We start from the raw sequence: 20,603 nt of genomic DNA on the forward strand, positions 1-20,603 counted from the left end.
AGCTGTATGAAAGGAGTTGTACATTAAAATGGTCCGATTCACCTCTGTCTACCGCCTATGCTCAGTGACCATCAAAGTAATCTTGAGCTTCCACAACCTCTATAGTAAACCTTCCTCTAGGTTGTAATTTCTGATTTTTAAAAAAAATAGCCAATAAGGAGCAGGTACATGGTCCGTATGGGGTCCCTTAGCAACACTGATCCTTAGTACTTTCTAAATAAATTAGAGTCCTTTTTTGAAATCTGGAATATATTGCAGATAATCACACAAATACTTTTTAGGGGAGTAGTGGGGTGCAGTACTGTGACCTGTGGTCGATCTTCAAACCTCAGTAGTGTTCAAGGATTGATCAGTAATTGTTTCCATCAATCAAACGTAGGGAAGCAATTTAAATCAATACCAGTCATTATTTGCTCCGTGAGCTATAAACTAGTCTCTTGAACTCTATTGTGTTGGAGTTTCCTTCCCCCCTCCCCCATCCATTTTTTGTAGTTACACAAGATCATTTCTATTCTTACACATAGCCAGGTAACTTATTAATTGATTTCATTATTACTGTATCAGCACCGTGAGCTGACCAAATGATGTATTTATACTAGGAGTGTCTGAGTGGAAAGATTCTCAGACATTCATAATGTATTTTCTGTTCAAAAAGAGAAAAGAACACACAAAATAATGAAGTAAAAGGACGAAAGCCTGGAGAAGAATTTTCAAAGCAAATCTAGAAATGTGAATTATTATTAATCATAGCCAGTGGGAAAGCACTGCTTCTCCTGGATCAGTGTGTTGCTGTATCCTCCATAATCCATTGAATATTATTCACTTAGGGATTAATTACCAATTGTTTGCATGAACCAGCCCCTCTACAATCTTGTGGTGCCTATCCATGCATTTTAATAGTGTGTGTGGATGGCAGACTATTAGTCTTGTTGAATTTGTTGTTCGGTTTAACTGCTAATGCTGCTATTATACGTTTGATTTCTGGTTTTATCAGGAGGTATTTAGTCCTTTCAACTACCCAATGCTATCTGGTAGAATTTGTGCATGTGACAGCACAAAACCACACAAAGTTTGTGTATCTAGCAAATACAATTACTCCTTTTGAGTACTGCAGCTTTCAAACCGCACAATGATACAACGTAACATTTGCACAAATCATTTTCTGAAATGTTTTCCTGTATGATGCATCCTTAATTATGCTTAATCACATAAGTGTTTCAATGTCATTCTGTATTCTGTGAAAATGAAGTGGTTCTTTTTTCCATCCCTTTACTCCTCTTCTGAAGATGGTGTTGGTGGTTGTGTGTGTGGGAGGGGCGAGGGGGTGGTCGGATTTTAAGCTGTGGTGCTTTCAACGTGTGCTAGGAGCCAAAGTGCCAAAGTAGCCATTCTTCATGTTGAAGCTCAGTGACGGACAGGTATGATTATTCTATCATGGACTTTATTACCCACCACCATCTGTTGGTCCACTTTTGGGGACATTAGGTTCCTTCCCCTATTTCCCCTTGAGGAAAAAAAAAAATCAAGCAGTGCCATTAATATCCGTATAATTCTTAAACTTCCTTGTCAACCATTAAAAATCCCACTTTTTAAAAATGTCATTCTCGGGATGTGGGCGTCGCTGGCAAGGCCAGCATTTATTGTCCATCCCTAGTTGCCCTTGAGAAGGTGGTGGTGAGCCGCCACCTTGAACCGCTGCAGTCTGTGTGGTGAAGGTTCTCCCACAGTGCTGTTAGGGAGTTCCAGGATTTTGACCCAGCGACGATGAAGGAACGGTGAAATATGTCCAAGTCAGGATAGTGTTGTGACTTGCAGGGGAACCTGGAGGTGATGGAGTTCCCACGCACCTGCTGCCCTTGTTCTTCTGGTGGTGGAGGTCGCGGATTTGGGATTCCATGTGTCAGCTGACCTCAAATCAATTACTTTCTCTGGATTCTGTCCCACATGCCCACTATCCCGGTGACTAAAAAAAGCAAAAGCTCACCTGATCTTGATTTTCAATATGTATACAGACTGTGAAGGCGAGGTCTCACGAACCTTCTGATCTTTTGGGTTTTAAGCAGGAGGTGTCAGAAAAGTTACCACAGGGCTAACTGGCTTATGGTGGCCAAGCGTTCATAGTGATGTCACTTTTTCATCACTCTTCCTATCATTGTGAAGCAGAATTCACCAAACGTTGGATTGTTCACCCACTAATAGGGAACGTGAGCTGGGTTTAGACAGTTGTGAGACAGGATAGTTTTACCCTCCTGATGATGTATTGTTGCAATAGTAATCCTGCTCAGTATGAGAGGGACCGCTGGTTCAGACATTTGGTGTACATGCTTGGCTAAGGAGCCAATGGTGCGAAGCTACCATCTGTGGGATTATGACTGAAACCTCTAAGTCAGAATCCCCCCTAAATGGTTTGCTCGAGGTTTGTGAATTTTGTGCTATTGTCCAAGTGAAATATCTTACTTCAATTTTTTCTATACCCATCATCATTTTGAAGACCTCTGGCATATCTCCCCTCGGTCTTCATTTCTCAGGTGAGCCTTGCTTTATAACTTCACCCCCATAGGCCTCAACTCAACCTGGTCACTTTTTTTTCTGAAACTTTTCTAAAATATCTATATACTTTTTGAGGAGTAGTGACCAAAACTGGACACATACTCTGGAATTGGCCATTGATCTGTACAATGACACTCTTAACTTGTTCTGACTTATAATCAGATGCTCCCCACATGCATCGCAATATCTGATTTGCCTTATTGATAACTACTTCACACAGATCAGAGTATGCTCAATGATCACTCCAAAATCTTTCAGATTTTAGTCTTGGCCAGTGATGATCTTTACTGTTCTGATTCAGTTTGTTATTTTTGTTAGGATGCATCAACCACTCCTTGAATTTTTAGTGGTGTGCTCCTTGCAGGGGGAAGCACCTAGTCATATATTCCCACAGGATTGGGCTTCATCCAATTACACAATCCATTGGCTTACTACAAAATAGGACCCTTTCATGTTAATGATTACCTCTTCCTATATGCATTATCCTCTATTTCAAACTGCATTAAGAATCTTCTGCCATATCTCAGCCCATCTACATAATTGATTACCTTGAGATGGACTGGGACCAATCTCAACTCATTATCTGGCCACAGAGCTTGTCAGCGATTTTAATAGTACCACTGTTCTATAATATTCGTAAGTATTGTGAACAGCAAGGGTCCTAGGACACATCTCTGGAACTCATTGCATCATTTTCCATTTATCGCCAACTCTCTGTCTTCCGTTGTTAGCCAGTTCTTAATCCACCTGGACAATCTTATTATCTATCCCGTGAGTCCTAATCGTACCTATTATTCCATGGAGGAACTTTGTTGAACACCGTTTGAAAATCCAAGTAAATCTGCCTGATTATCCATCACCTCCTCAAAGGATTGTAGGTTTGCCAGGCATGACTTCTAATACCACGTTAATTGCTCCTTATGATATCCGTGCTCTTTTGATGTTCATTTGTAACATTCTGTAGAAAGCCTTCAGCCAGTTTTCCCACTAAAAGTGCTAGGCTAACAGGCTTGTAACTACACGGCCCATGCTTTATTTCTTTTCTGAATATTTTAACTACATTTGCTACCCCCAGTCATGAGCTCCAATGTTTATCCGCCAAAGCATCTCTAATTACCTTTCTTAATTCGTTTTCCTTAGCTATGCTTAGTAGCCTTTGTTATGATTTCTGATTGTACTTTTTGTTCCCTTGTTTTTTAGGTTTCTTCTAACCTCCTTATTTAATGGTCTAGGTCTTGTTATTTTTCTTTTTTTTTAATGGGATTTCTTTCCTCTTCTGCTATATAGCCATCAATATATTTTTCCTGTTCTACTTTTAAATATGGTTTCCCAAGACCCTGCTCATAGCTTTGAAATCTGCTTTCCCACAGTCTTGTACCATCGCATTTTTGTTTTTGGTCATAGCTTTGGTCATAGCTTTGATGGCAATATGAAATCTAACAATATATTGATCACTAGATTGACCATTTTAATTGTGGAGGCATCCCAGCCAAGCCTAATTTTCATCTTGCCCGTGTCCATACATTTGTTCATCCAGTAAAGGCAACTGGATAGTGATTAGAAGCAGCGGCTCTGTCAACGTTCTTCTCCTTTGCCCTAGGGCGTTAAGGTCAATTGTAGTGCTCGCACTACCTCCCTGGTTGACAAATGTAAGGACTTGCACAACACCAGGTTATAGTCCAACAGTTTTATTTTAAATCACAAGCTTTCGGAGCTTACCTCCACCTGACGAAGGAGGTAAGCTCCGAAAGCTTGTGATTTAAAATAAAACTGTTGGACTATAACCTGGTGTTGTGCAAGTCCTTACATTTATCCACCCCAGTCCATCACCGGCATCTCCACATCCCTGGTTGAGATCAGCTAACTCAACCCAGTGCAGGACCTGGAACTTCTCTCATCTGTATGGTTCACAACCACAACCTGCAGTAAAGTTACTCAATGAGGCATTCGAGGGGCAAACCAAATGTTCTTATACGTATATTCTGCACAATATTTTGATCATCAAATTGATTCCTACCCACTTATTTTTCTATTGCATCAGAGTTCATTTCCTGACTTAACCGTGATCAGTTAAAATTCCTATTGAGCTCAAACGCAGGCGAGTAAAGCACACCAAACTGTATGATAAAATGCCTAGAATACAGAAATAAAATGAACTGAGAATGAGCGTTTGTGTTTTTTGGTATATTCAAATTTTATATTTAATTAACCCCGAATGCAATACTGTAAATATTTGTATAAAGGGATTCCAATGTGGGATTAGTGTCTCATTTATTTCACTGAAGATTTCTTAATTACACAACCTGCTGCAGTGGATATAACTCTTTGGTCCCAAAGTGTACGACCTTCAGGATAAAGTGCATCGCTACAAATCTGAGAAGTGCACTTAACCATAAGATATTTTGTTGATAGCATTCTCTTAGTAAACTGAAAATGTAATTTGAAAATTGGTACAGAAATGAGACTGCAGTCCTTGAAAAGATTAATAATGAAATGTTGCACACGTGCACACACTGTTTTACTTCCCATAATACATGACATGGGATTGTGTACACATCCTGTTGATCAGCCAGTAGTGGTCTATGATCAGTATGCACCACATTGAAACAGCAAAGTACTGACACCACAACCAGGCACCATAACCTTGTGAAACAAATGCTGTTGCATCCTGAACTGCATAATGTTTTTCGTAGTTTAAATTCTGTGTCCTTGGGCGGATCTTTCAACTTCAGTGGGGGCGGATAACGAACGGGAGCAGATTGTGCGCTTGTTACACACCCTGCACTATTTTCCTTTCCATCGAAGTCGATGGAATGGAAAGTTGGGTGGGGTGTATAATGGGCGGCCAATTCCCCCCCCCCCCCCCCCCCCCCAAGCTGAAGTTGAAAGTTCAGCCCATTGTTTTCTTTCTTTGCTTGACAACAAAATCCAGCCAGCAAGTGGTATGAGGTATTGTCACTGCTACAGTTTGGGCCTTTCCCAATACCTTCCTCATGTTCACACCAAAACTACAGTTTCAGTCAGCAGACTAAGCTTCTCTTGAACTGAAGGCTAGGTCTGTATTTTCTGCTGTGCATGGGTTACTGTATCCCAAGTCTAACAATTAATTCTGAAGTGTATTAAATCAACCATTTAAGAATACATGGGCCACCAACCATTTTTTCCCATCACCTCAGCGAGTAAAAAAACAACTCTGCTGGACCACTGCATAATGGCTAAAAGAGCCATCCAAATTTATTTACATGTACAATTATATACAGAAGTAAAAAGTATAGACAAAATACAATTCAGTACAAAAATAAAACTTTACACCAATACAAACTGGGTGGTGTCCTCAGGGCGAAGACGGGACTTCATCTCCACGAGGACTGTGCGGTGGTCACTCCTACCAATACTGTCATGGACAGATGCATCTGCGACAGGTAGATTGGTGAGGACGAGGTCAAGTAAGTTTTTCCCTCGTGTTGGTTCACTCACCACCTGCCGCAGGCCCAGTCTCGCAGCTATGTCCTTCAGGACTCGGCCAGCTCGGTCAGTAGTGGTGCTACCGAGCCATTCTTGGTGATCGACATTGAAGTCCCCCACCCAGAGTACATTCTGTGCCCTTGCTACCCTCAGTGCTTCCTCCAAGTGGTGTTCAACATGGAGGAGTACTGATTCATCAGCTGAGGGAGGGCGGTAGGTGGTAATCAACAGGAGGTTTCCTTGCCCATGTTTGACCTGATGCCATGAGATTTCATGGGGTCCAGAGTCAATGTTGAGGACTCCCAGGGCCACTCCCTCCTGGCTGTATATCACTGTACTACCACCTCTGGTGGGTCAGGACATAACCAGGGATGGTGATGGAAGAGTCTGGGACATTGCTGAAAGGTATGATTCTGTAAGTATGGCTATTGCTTGACAAGTTTGTGGGACAGCTCTCCCAATTTTGGTACAAGTCCCCAGATGTTAGTGAGGAGAACTTTGCAGGGTCGACTGGGCTTGGTTTGCCTTTGTTGTGTCCGGTGCCTAGTGGTCCGTCCGGTTTTATTCTTATTGTGACTTTTTTAAAGCGAGATTTTACAACTGAGTGGCTTGCTTGGCCATTTCAGAGGGCAATTAAGAATCAACCACAAAGCTGTGGGTCTGGAGTCACATATGGGCCAGACCAGGTTTCCTTCCCGAAAGGACATTAGTGAACCAGATGGGTTTTTACGACAATCTGGTAGTTTCATGGCCACCATTACTGATACTAGTATTTTAATTCCAGATTTTATTTAATTAATTAATTGAATTTAAATTCCCCAGCTGCCGTGGTGGGATTTGAACTCATGACTCTGGATTATTAGTCCGGGCCTCTGGATTACTAGTCCAGTAACATAACCACTATGCTACCGTACCCACAACTGCCACAGAGTTCCTCTCGACTGCCTGCTGTAATTCCGCCCGAAAGCCCGGATAGATGTGTAAACGGATGTTCCGCCGGAGGACCCCCAAGGAAGCTCTCGGTGAATGTGTTACATAAACAGAATGCACAATCGAAAATAAAAACTTCATTTAAAAAATCTTTGATGACACTGGGTGGAATGATACTGTTTACTTCCCAAAATCATTGCTCTGTCATTGTATATCCTCAACTGATTTGGGAGAATTGCTCTCATGTTACAAGGTACAAAGGAGATTCAGTACTTTACATGTGCTCACTTCATTCACCCCTGTCAACACAATTTCCCATGCTTAAGTACATGAGTGCTATCAGCACAAGCACAGTGCCACCTTATCAGTTATGATGTTTGTCATATCAACAGTACTTTATTTGTATCATTCACATATTGAGTATCTTTCTATTTATGACAATCACTGCTGTCAGATGGAGCACTGACATGGTTGAGTTACTTCAAAAGGTTAATGTGTAGCTGTGAAAGGGCTCAGAACGTGAGACATTTTCTAAGTTTATTAGTCGTAATTTCGTGTGTGTGTGTGTTTGATTAGCAGATGCTTGAGTGGCACAAGCTGATATCGAAACTTGTGCAACTGTCTAGTTTATAATGGTAATTAAAAAACCTTTGGCTTTCTACTTAGCACATGTGTTTCTTTGGCTAGCTTTTCAAAGGGGACCAATAAAATGATAGAGCACAAGAAACTAAAATCAAAAGTTGGAAAAGCTTAACCTCATACAATAGGAGTGAATTTCCAGAGCCTGGTACTAATCACAGTAACTTTACTAGGCTGTAAAAGCTCCTGAGAATGCACAACTCTTTAAAAACTGAACAACAAACAAAAATTTGTCCCAGAATATTATGAAGTGTACAAAAAATCCTGATCATTTGGAACCAATAAATATTTATATCCAAGCTAAATGGATGTTTATTTGCTGCAATTGGACACAGAAGGATCCATACAGATCTCAACAGAGATAGTTGCCAAAAAAGAGCCACTGCTTCATTATAGAATCAGGCAGAACTCTGCACAAACTATTCAAGTAGTTTGAATTCACATGAAGTTTTTATACAATGAACGGATAGAATTGTGGTGAAGCTCGTGAGTCAAGGGGTGGACCAGTGGGAAGTTTCCTGCAACCTAATCATCTAATTTAAATAGTAATAGGGACCTGGTTACATTTCAGAGCTGCATCACCTACATTCTAATTTACTATCCACTAATGACTGGTGTCTGAAAGACAAGTTCTAAGTTGGAAGGCGAAACCTTGGGCAATTGGTAAATACGTAGTGAATGAAAATGAAGTAAACTACTCTATGGCTGATTGTGTTATTCTGGTTCTATTTCAGATGATTAGAGCCTTAAATCTATGTGCAAGTTTTTTAAATTTTCCATGTTTCATACCTTAGACTGATTACATAGTGATCATGTGATAATGGTGCTGGTGTCACCCCTGCTTGCAGCCATATCCTCCAATCATAAAGAAGCTCAGCTGCCTTCACTGTTGAATTGTTTCAGCATTGTTAAGAGTAACATTTATTACATTAAAACAAGTTTGTTTTTATACACTGAGTCTAGCTCACTAACCAATAAGATCTTTATAATTCATCTGTCACTTCACTATGTCTTTCTTACTCCAGGGATATATTTAGTGATGAATATGTGGGACAGCAAATCTCATAACTCAATATTTGAAATAACACCATCTTTATAGCAGCAGCCAGCAATGCACATTTATTTCAAACTGATTCATATTGGAGTGAATTGGAGTTATTCTGAAAAAAGTGAATGCACAAATTTAGACCAGTTCAAATTTGATTGGCCTGTCCCTTTTAAAAATATTTTGTGTGTATATTTTGTTTATTACCTTAAAAGTTCTGATCAAGGTAATTGAAGACAGCTGGAAGGGCATTATCCGTTCTCTTTGATTTATGCTGGTGTAATGAATGAGTCTGTGCTTATCAATCTACCTTTGATAATGCATACGTAAATAGGGATACCACACCTCATCTTTAAAAAAAATAATGTTTAGGCACAAATATCATATTGATAAAAGGCCAAGCAATCACAAACCCTACCTGCTAAATGAAACTGCTGATTGGTAGTCTTGCCTACCTTTAAGTGAATTTCATCCAATCAGCAACAGCAACTGCAAAATGAACCAATCACCATTTCCATTTACTAAACAGCTTGGAAACTGCTACCAATCAGTTATTAGCAAACATTCAGTAGGTAAATGAATATATATATACATATATATATGCCTCAAAATGGCTCTGGTCTCTCTGCTCTGCCAGTAAGCCACCTTAAAGTTAAAATCTACCCAATAGTCTTTCAAAATATTTCATTAGCCTAGTTCAAGGTAGTTTCGCTCACTCAAAATTGCTGGTATTACTTGCAACCTTAACATATGACAGAGGGAACTTTTAAACAAGAAGGATACAAGCTACCTACTTATATGGAGTGATTACACAGAGACTAATGGATGAGCAGCGGTGTCCACTAGAAAATAATCTCATTAAGCAGGCCAGTGGATGTCACGAGCTGCAAGACCAAAACTTGAGTGGTATATTGTTATCTGAACCTTGAGATAACATTATTTGCTTTATAATCTCTGCCAACCATACATTTTTTTCCTAATATATACATACCAATTCTTTTAAACACATATAAATTAAGTCTGACTTGTTGCTGATGTTTGCAGCTATATTTTCCTGGTAGCAGATGTCATGGTTGACATTCACAGCTGGACACTCCATTCAGTTCATACATAAATGAGAGCCTTGCTGAAAGGTCAATTTGTTGTGTAATCACGGCAAGATTATTGGAATGTAATCATCAATGGATAAATCCTTCAATCCCTATTGATGAAATCACCTTTTTTACCATTTAACATTGAATAAGTAGGGTATAGCACACAAGTGTGTTTACTAGAACTTTGAGCAGTCAATTGAAGCATAATTTGTGAAGAAAATGGTCAAAACATTAAAAGGATGACATATACTGCACTAGTTTTTGACATTTACATCGATTTACAGAATCCTATTATCGTTTGAGTAGTGTGGGCACAGTTTTTTTCCCTAGACTTATCTTGTTTATTATAAATTCTAAATGCATTGGGGGGGGAAACTGCCCACTGCAGCAAACAGTACACAAAGTACACAATTTAAATTTAAAAAGTGAAAGGGTTAAAGAAAATTCAGTTAACTGTATTGGGCTAGTTAACTGTTTGATAGTCTCAAGGTAACGACTTCAAGAGCTGGGCACATTTAAAAATGATCTCACAGTAAACCTCCCAGCTGTCATCTGGAATTTTGAATAAAAAAGTAAGGCAGCATCTCATTAAGGGGTTTGGAAGATACAAACTGCAGGAGTGAAGAGGCAATGCTCCATCTGTATAATGCATAGAAGACGCACAAAAGTGGCCTATAATTGACTTTCAATTCGACCTGCCCCTGGTGACACAACCGAGATCAGGAGCTCACCATGTGGGGAAGGCAGTGCAGCTCGTGTCCTATCACTCTGTGGTGCACCAGCATATCATACCACCAATGTGAACATTACTATTCCTACTACTACTACAACTTTATACAGCGTCTTTAACACAGAAAAATATCCCAAGGTGCTTCATGTTAGGAAAAAAAATGCATGTCGAGCCAAAGAAGGAGGTATTAGGAGGGGTGAGCAAAAGCTTTTTCAAAGAGTTGGCATACCACCAGTGTCAACATCACTATTATATCTATCTCTCTAGTTAAAAGTTTTGTGCAGTGTGTCGAAGGGACACGAAGCATGCTGACTGGCTCAAATTTCACATTCCCTGAGAAATACCCAATCAAAAACATTTAAGCATTCACAAACACATTCTCAAAATTTTTTATTAAACTCACACAAAAAAAGGAATCAGTCACATCCCTGAATTTTTTTCCCAAAGTCCTTTCGGTGACCATCTTGATTCTCCACTCATTCACTACATATCTTTAAAAATAAAATTTATAACATAATAAACACATAAGAAATCACAGGACTTATCCATAAACTCGCCCATCCCAACTTCACCATGTTTTGGCCTCCTGTTTCTGAGGGCCTTTCTGCTTAGAATCCAGAGCTTTGATCCTTGATTTGAATCTTGGTTCACTGAGCCTTTGTGCCTCTGATCATGCCAGATCCTGAGAACTCAGTGCCATTCACTGCTACTTTTCTGCTCCTGGGTGGCACATGTATGTATGAGGTCTTCCCTGCCATGTTAACAAGATGTCTGTCCATGAAAGTCAAAAATTAAGAGGAGAGAAAAGAAGTGAAGGAACATAGAAAGCAAAAAAAAAAAATCAACAGCTGAGAGAGAGAAAGGAGAGCAAGAAGAAAAAAGGAACTTGGAACAAATGAGAGGAGAGAAGAGTAAAGGAGCACAAAGCAGAAAAGAGAAGTGTAAGATAGGTCGAAAGAAAATGAGAGGACAAGAACAGAGCAGCAGAAGCGAAGGAGGAAGGGTAGTGAGAAGGAAAGAAACAAATGAAAGAGCGATTCACTTGCTGGTGGTGTGACAACTTTGTTAAGACAGCTCCCCTTGATGCTCTGGCGTTGCTTCCGAATATGAGAGCCGCGAATATAAGAGATGATTTCCTGCTGCAGGCTGTGCTTAGGCTGTTCTGCCGAGCTGCTGGTGTAAAGATAACCAACAGCACAACAAGTAAACTGCTGTCAATTATCCACTGTCAACTTATTTGAATAGTTATTCACAGCTGCCTGTGCAGCTTTGGCTTTGTGCTGGGAGCCAGCCTAATGGTGTGGAAAATCTGGCCAGTTCATCAAATTTAAAGGGGTGGGGTCAAGGGGAAGGGATTGAATATGGGGACAAATATTGTATTGGGGTTTATAAAGCTTTAAAATGAATTCTAAATGTTTGTCAGATTTTTTCCCAAGTGGGAGATGTGCCAGGCACAATGAAAGGAAAGGAAACCCAATGTAAATGCATGAAACGCATTCTGTGGGCGAGTGACAGAGTGGGACAGCAACTCGCCCCTTAATTTTTGAACCTACCTTGCCAGCTCCGTTCACGTGTTACTGGCACATAGCAGCAGCACATTTCCTCTATAGCTTCTGGAGTACCTGCAAATACACCTGCCGCTGCATGTTAGCGCAACTGCGACAGCAGTACAGATCCCTGGGATACGGCTGTTGCTCCTTTAATTACAGTACCTGCTTTAAGTGCATCTGTGGTTGCTACCTTCAACAGACCTGATGCTACAAGTACAAGCGCTGTACTTCTTGGGATTTCTACTCATAGTACAGCCAAGTAAGTCCACTTCAAGCAGTCGGACAAAGACACGGGAGCGACTTTCTGGACTGGACGAAGCTCTTGTGCTCTTTCCCCATTCCACCAGTACTCCAGCTTTGCTTGCCTTTAATGGTACAGTTCTTCCCTAGCAACGGCAGCCATTTTAGGCTGAATTTTGTTTGAAACATGTGCAAGCTGCTGGACGCTGCTCCGCACATGCGCACAGGTATTATAATTAATATGATGACTCCTCCCCTCTTCAAACTCCTCAGATAGCTGGAGAAGCACAATACAGTAAGTGAGAAAAGATCAGCATGATTTGGGGAGGAGAGAGGGGGCCTCAAGGGATTTGGCAGTAGCCATATTTTGCTGAGGTCACTGCCTTCAGTTTTGATGAAGTGCAGAAAGTTGCATTGGTTCCTCTGACTTTCAGAAACCCGGTTGTAGAAGGTTAAACTTCATCAAACTACTATATATGTAGTCACAAACATTGTATATATCCATTCATCTCTTCTTTGCTACTATAAATAGAAAAATCTCAGCGAAAAGGTTGGTAAAGATGATAATTGATCTGTCTAATGCATTCTTTCACTCAGAGTAATAAAGATAGTAATCAATCCATGTAGGATATATGCCGAGAGCAGCTGCTGGAACAAACTCTCTGAATGCCTATTAGTAAATGTCCATTTTTGGTTGGAGGACAAAAATGGTTGTAACAGTGGCTAGTATCAGTCCATGGTCCTGTTCGAACATTTGGTACTTTTGATTGCTCCTGCCCTAAATCTCTCTGAAAACTCAAGTTACACACGGGAGTTACATGCTGGCGAGCAGATACCGGCAGTTAGCAATTCGGTCATGTATTCTGAGGACATTCACGATGAGCGAATGGGAGCAGAACCGTGTGGCTGAGTTACTACCTGACAGTTATTAATTGTTTTTACAATATGTAAACGGTGCATCTAATGCACTTTTTGCTTGTCACACCAGTTCATGCAAAGTTCTTTTCTGTGATACACTTCAAAGAAGGGTTTAAAAAAAAGAGACTGAAAGTCAATCATTTATAATGCACAAAACAAAAAAAATACCTTATTGACACTGGACTCAGAACATCTGTAACCCTCTGATTGACCTTAGCAATCATACTTAAAAAAAGAGAAGGAAAGCCAGTCATTTAAAATTGGTGCCTCTGACCTGTAGACTTTCCAATGTATAATGTATAATGTTTGCTAACTAAACAACAGTTAAACTCTGATTTACTTGAGTCTGCATTTATTTAACATAATTAAAATTTAAAGGGGCACAACTCCACCTTTGCAGCAGAATAATGCATTGCGCATAGCACGCCTGTCCTTAGAAAAGTCTTTCATCTGACTCAATTGAGTAACGCCTTGGGAGATCCACTGGTAGATACGCCTATCTCACACATTACCAATCCAGAGTAACCAGTCGGCAAAACCCACCAATAAAAAAAGGTGAACCAATGAAATTGGTCAGAATATTTTTGGAAATTCCTTTTGGCTGCCATCTTTGTTTTCCTTTAAAGTCAGAAACTTAGTGCTGGAAATAGAGTTGGCAATGTACTGAAAACAAAAACACAAGTTACAAAAGTTACAAGAAACGATTAAACTCATCTACACACTGCTTCTCGTGTGTTTGAAATATTTCTAGCAATGTTTTCAATCAGAAGCCGATCCCTCTGAGATGTTTGAGTTTATGGGGCTTTCTTGAGCTATTGCTCTGCCAGTTCAAAGGATGTCCAAAGGAGAAAACAGACAAATCTCAAAGGATGCACGAGTGTAGACTGCGCCTAAGTGGTCTGTGCAGTAAACTCCCAGCATGCATCCAGGTTGCTTCTCTTCCAAGCGTTATCAACATATCTATATTTTGCAACTGGGGAGAGATTATTTATGATTGACAGCAAGACTGTACAGTAGTGTAGTGATTATATTACTAGCATTCCAGAGGCCTGGACTAATAATCCAGAGGATGTGAGTTCAAAACTCATCATTACAGTTGAAGAATTTGAATTCTGTATTAAAAAAATCTGGTAATAAAAAGCTGGTATCAATAAAAGTTGTTGTAAAATCCAAACTGGTTCACCAATGTCCTTTAGAGAAGGAAACCTGCTGTCCTTACCCAGTCTGGCCTATATGCGACTCCAGTTCCACACCAGCGTGGTTGACTGCCTTCTAAAGTGGCCTAGTCATATCAAACTGCTACCAGCAGTTCAAGAAGAAGGCCCACCACTTTCTCAGGGCAACTAGGGATGGGCAATAAATGGCAGCTTTGCCAGTGACGCCCATATCCCAAGGTTGAATAAAAAAGATTAGTCAATCATAGCCTTGCTCCTTCTCCCTATCTAGCAAGGATAGAGGCATTGCTGAGAAATGCCAGCAATTAAAAGCCAGGGAAAGCTTTATTTGCAGCAATGAATACTTCATAGATAACTGTGAACATTTTGGAAATAAAACCTCAAAACGTGAAGCTGGAACTTTTGAATTCTTTCTGAGGTAATTGTGTTTAAGGGACTGTTTATTTATGTAACTATAATTGTTACATACATGGATTCATTTATTAATTGAGACACGTGAAGGGAACAAATTTATTTGCTCATTCTCTACCTGCAGTGGTTAAGGGACGCACTACTTACTTTGCAAGCACCAATCAAAAAACACTTCACTGTTTCTGACAACGTTCTTTCAGTGGTGATGTGTACCCCTCCCCCACCTCTACACCCTCCCATTGTAACCCTCCAACTCATCCTCAGCAATGTTGTGGGAAATCCACTTATGTATATGACTTCAATATACTTTCGCCTTTTCTCCAATGAGCACTGGATCTATTGGGGTAGAAATCTGTCTGAGCCGATGTTTGGATCCAGAATTGGTGCTGCGCAGACAGCGTGCACACCAGCCGGGAGGCCTGAGGCTGGCTTGAAAATTGGGCCTCGGGCCTATGTCAATAAGTTCGGCGAGTTGCTGGCACAGCCAGCTCGCCCATTTCAACTTTCAGAATTTCAAGGTGCTTGTTTTGCCATCAGCGGCCGTAAGGCAAGTCTGGTGGGGGGTGGGTAGAGTGGCAAGGAGGTGACTGGTCATGATACTGTGGAGCCAGAGAGAGAGCAACCCTGCTCCTCCTTGATCAGCAGGAACGATTTTTAAAAGTTTTGAAACAAACCAACTCGCATTTTGTTGGTGGCTGCACTGGCCCCGGAAGAATCCTGAGCAGAGCAGACCCGACCCGACTCCTGTTCCGCTCATCCCAAAGCATTTTCTGCCAGGGGTCCTAAACCAGGCACTTGACCCCTCCTTTACATATATAAAAGCCGAACACTTATTTTAGGTGGCTGCCAGGGATAATATCAGGTTGGACGTCATTCAGGCATCCTTTGGCTTTGGGATGTTGGACCCTAAAATTGGCCCATGATGTGCCCGTTTCTCACCTGTAAAACAGGCACAATGAGATTCAATTTCTACCCCACTGCGTAGAAGAAGTGGCATCATACCATCGGTGAAAAAGTAATGAAGATTTTGCTACGATTAACTTCAGCTCTAACAGCCACAACATAGTTTATTTTGGTATCAGATTATTCATAAATATATCGTCCAATATACTACAGGACATTAGTATAACGTCAGGGTTCAGCTACATATATAAACTGCTTGACCTTTACACTTACACAATTGGTGATATTGCCAAAACTCCCGAATGATGCTACTGCTTTCTAACTGCCTTCTCCCTGTCCAGATTTGTTGAGTGAACTGCGATGCATTGTAGGAAGTACTGTACAACATAAAGGGCAAGGTAAGATTTTATTAACATTTTAATTCTGTTAATGTATATACTCTTACCAGATTTTCTACTCTGAAATGATAAGCAGCAAAGAGTTGAATTAAATCTAATATTCACTGACTATTGGTAAGAAGGGGCCCAAAGTGACAGAAAATCATTCTGGGGTCAAGTATCTGGTCTTGTTGTAAAGCCTATAGAAGCTCACAGGCCTGCGGTTGGAAACTGCTCACCTAATGAGGTCATTAAAGCCAAGCTCCCATCAATAATTTTTTGACAAATTTTAATTAATAATTCATTGAAGTGCCTTGGGATGTATATTTTGTGTGTGAAGGACAGATAATCCATATTGCGAATTTTTGTTTTCTTTTTCAAAGTTTAACGACAATATAAATGGCAGTACGGCTGACTACAGAAACTTGCTGTCATTTACATTTGTTTATTCCAAGGAAAATTCCCGAAGTCATTATGGATGAATTAATAATAGCACCTAACCTTTATCAATGTTCATGGAAGCTCTGCAAACATTTCAGCTGTTCCAAAAAAAAATGTAAAGAAACCTCATTAAGGCAAAACTTACAGGAGTGTTTCTTACACATGCGTTAAAATCCAGATATGGCACAAACTGGAGAAAATTTTCAGTTGACATCTATCTGCGGAAGTGTCTGTGTTTACTTTTCCTTACACGCTTCAAGGAAAATAGGTGACCTTCTTTAAAAAAAGTATTCAGTCGGACCTTTCATAGGGTAGATTTTCCTCCGCTGCTGAAAAATACCCAGCTCCCAGGCACAGCGACGAGGAAATGGGGAAGAGATCTGCTGTGTCAGGCCTCCATTTCCACTGTGCTGCCCTGAGATCTCCAGGAGTTCCCCAATGAAGTGTAACTAGTCCCTGGTGCAAGGACGGAGTAAGAGTGCAAATGAGGCAGGGTGGGGGGGGGAAGCGTTTTTGGCCTTCTGCCTCACTATCCTCTGACTTCGCCTGAGGGGGTGCCCAAACTCCGGGGACTGCGCCTGGACCCTTCAGACTAAATGCTCTGCAGGGATCCCAGGAGCAGCCTGAAGATCTGAACATCATTGTAGATGAGTTGTAAGTGGGATTAACCCATTCATCAGCCTTCCAACCTTGTGCTTGGAAGTACAAGAAAACAGGCCTATGGTATTATCCCTGCCCAAAACAATCTTTCGGCCTCGGGGCCTTCTGGCTGCACGGTGCCAGTAGCCAGGAGCGCAAGTGGCTCACAGCCCTTATAGGCACCACCCACCTCTGGTACGTTGCACCTGTCAGGGCGCAGTGGGGACTTGGGGACGAAAATCGGCCCTCATAGGAAGGATGGGGTTCACAGATCTCACAGTGAAAACAAACAGGACTTTCTGAATCAACCAGTCCCACTCCTATACATGGCAATCAGTAATGACATGCACTAAAAGTTACAAGCTTATCAGTTGAATCGAGCTAGTCTAACTTGCAGTTAACAAAGGCCATTTAGAACATGGGGGATATTTCACAATTGTTTCTCAAAGTTATGCTTTGTGAAATATCATGATAACCTCTTTTCTACTTTGACAAATTGTTTTAGGAACTTGCATGCATTGTGGATGGGGGAGGGGGAATGGGGGCAGGGAATTCCTTCTGTCAGTAGTTTTATCAAATAGATATTTGGAAACCCTGTTTTAAACCTGTGCGGGCTTTTTAGTTAAAGTTATCAACAGGAGTCATTTCAGCCCCCTCTGCCCCATCTTCATTGAACTGATGATACCAAAAGCTTCGCTGAGATAATAGAGAAGCATGAAATGAAGGCGTGTCCACTATAAATAATAAAAGATAAAACCTCAGCGTTGGATCGATAAAGGTGAGGTGAAGGATGAAGAATTGATCAATTTGGAATACAAGTTTCTGCTTCAAATTGTTTGGAATTTAACGAAACAATCACTTTAAGATACAGGAGATGGAAAGATGCCCTTCTTCCCAATGAGATAGTTGAGCGTGACCTCGCCTCCCCGTGCCCCCCTCCCCCCAACCTACTTGTGGGCTTTTGGCCCCGCCCTGTAGCACTTGGCACCTCCAGCTTTTGGTTCTGCTTCTGTAATCTTTATGATTTCATAAGTACTTGGTCATACTCACAGAAGGACAAAGAGCAATTGATTATTATAACAAGTTTGTGCAGATGTTGCAATGTAATTTTTTCCAAAAGATATATGCTGTGACCTGGAGCCATTTCTCGTCTCTGCCTTATCTCTTTGCAGTTCACCCTCCAAATCCATCCCTACAAAGCTGGGCCATGAAATGTGTTGCTCCCATCCGATAAACACCAGGCCACAACCTCCCCGCTCGCACAGGCTCCTAACCCTGCTCTTCCCTGCCTGGCTGCTCATAGCCCCACTATCTGGTCTCTCCCTCCCACTATTGATAACATGTAGCCCGCTGCCCAGTCTCTCCCTCTTACTGTAGTGTCCATACAGCTTGACATCCAGTCTCTTTCTGATGCTTGTTATAGATCATCACAGGCACTAAAACCCCTTGGTGCAGCATGAAAAATACAAACATTACGAAGAGTACTGATTTTACATAATATATAATGTACCAATTATACAAATATTCTGCTTTAGGAAGACCTGCAGCAAATTTTAGAATAGGGAGAAGTGTAGAAGTGCAGATTACTATGGCATGAACCTTTCATGTGAACAGATACATCCAAGCCACACGAGGCAATCTGCAGGGTTCACATGTATCAAGAGTCAAACCCTATGTTTACAAGGGGCAACACCTTCACCATTTCGCTCCTGGAAAGAAGACATCAGTTGGACAGAACTCAGAGCTTTCAGCAGGTGGCAGAGCTCCCTTGTGTGCAAAGTGCTGCAGCTAGCCCATGTGGAGATCAAGGTTCCTCATATCAACCCAATAGCCTACATGATCAGAAAGGGCTTGCATTCTTAATGTTCCAGTGTATGAAATATTGCCCAGTACAGTAGTGTCAGCAGTGATTGGGCTTTGCAACTTAAGATGTAGCGGAGCGGCACTAAGTCACTGTTTTCAGTGCTGAAATTTAGCATAGTCTTCTGTTGTGAAATTAAAAGTGGATGTACGTTGACTACACCTCTGCCAAGCTCTAACCCACAGCCCAAGCCCTCAGTCCAAAAACTAACCCTTGGTCCAAGTCTAGGCATTAGCCTCACTCGAAGCCCTAATCCTTAGCCCATACCTCAGTCTAATCCCAAAAACCTCAGTCCAAGGCCAAGCGCTTTTCTCCAAACACTACTCTGCAGCACAAGCCCTCAGTGCTAACCCAAGAATCAGCCCTCACTCCAAGCCCTATCGCTTGGCCCAAGCCTGCGCCTTCAGCTTGAATCCTAGCCCTCAGTCCTGGCCTTAACCCTCAGCCCAAATCCAAGCCCCAACCTTCAGACCAACATTCAGCACAAGATTAGATACCCCATTATGCACATTGAAATGAATCCCCTCAGGAATGGTACCATAGTGGCAGGAAGCAGTGGCAAGATGAAGTGTTTCAGACAGAAAATCAAAATGGAACATATCTGCACTAAGAACAGACTGGTCTGGGAACATGTGGCAGGAATTCTGCAGAACCAGCTAGGAAAGAGTTTTTACATAATCTAATGAGATCTGACAGCCAATGATAAAAACTAATTTTGGTAATCTCATGAGAAAATGAAGAATCAAAACTATATTGATCTAGATTGACTCCCGTTACCCCAGTGCCTCAAATTCACAGTATCATAGTAGGTACAGCACAGGAGGAGGCCATTCGCCCCATTGTGTCTGCTCTTTGAAACAGCTATTCAATTAGTCCCATTCCCCAGCTCTTTCCCCATAGCCCTGTAAATATTTTCCCTTCAAGTTTTATCCAATTCCCTTTTGAAAGTTACTATTGAATCTGCATTCCAGATCATTACAACTCACTGCATAAAAAATGTTTCCTCATTTCGCCTCTGGCTCATTTGCCGATCACCTTAAATCTGCTACGACCCTTCTGCCACTGGAAACAGTTTCTCCTTATTTACTCTGTCAAAACCGTTCATGATTTTGAATACCTCTATCAAATCTCCCCTTAACCTTCTCTGCTCTAAGGAGAACAACCCCAGCTTCTCCAATCTTTCCACATAACTGAAGTCCCTCATCCCTGGGACCATTTCAGAAATCTCTTTTGCACCCTCCCTACGGCCTTGACATCCATCTTAAAGTGTTTTGCCTAGAATTGAACACAATACTCCAGCTGAGGCCTAACCAGTGTTTTACAAAGGTTTAGCATAACTTCCTTGCTTTTCTACTCTATGCTTCTATTAATAAAGCCCAGAATTTCATATGCTTTTTTAACAGCTTTCTCAACTTGTCCTGCTACCTTCAAAGATTTGAGTATGTGCACCCCCAGGTCTCTCTGTTCCTGCGTCCCCTTTAAAATTGTACCATTTAGTTTATATTGCCTCTCCTCATTCTTCCTACCAAAATGTATTGCTTCACACTTCTCTGTGTTAAATTTCATCTGCATGTGTCTGCCCATTTCACCAGTCTGTCTATGTCCTTCTGAAGTCTGTTACTATCCTCCACATTG

The 20,603-nt window shown here is 41.2% G+C and overlaps 1 protein-coding gene across 2 annotated transcripts in view; it reads right to left on the reverse strand.

Annotated features, from left to right (window-relative positions):
- nr5a2 (nuclear receptor subfamily 5, group A, member 2) overlaps positions 1–20,603 on the reverse strand; it is a 180,619-nt gene that overhangs the window by 3,531 nt on the left and 156,485 nt on the right. The window lies entirely within an intron of this gene.

This window comes from Heptranchias perlo, chromosome 9 (assembly GCF_035084215.1).
Source record: "Heptranchias perlo isolate sHepPer1 chromosome 9, sHepPer1.hap1, whole genome shotgun sequence".
Lineage (NCBI taxonomy): Eukaryota > Metazoa > Chordata > Chondrichthyes > Hexanchiformes > Hexanchidae > Heptranchias > Heptranchias perlo.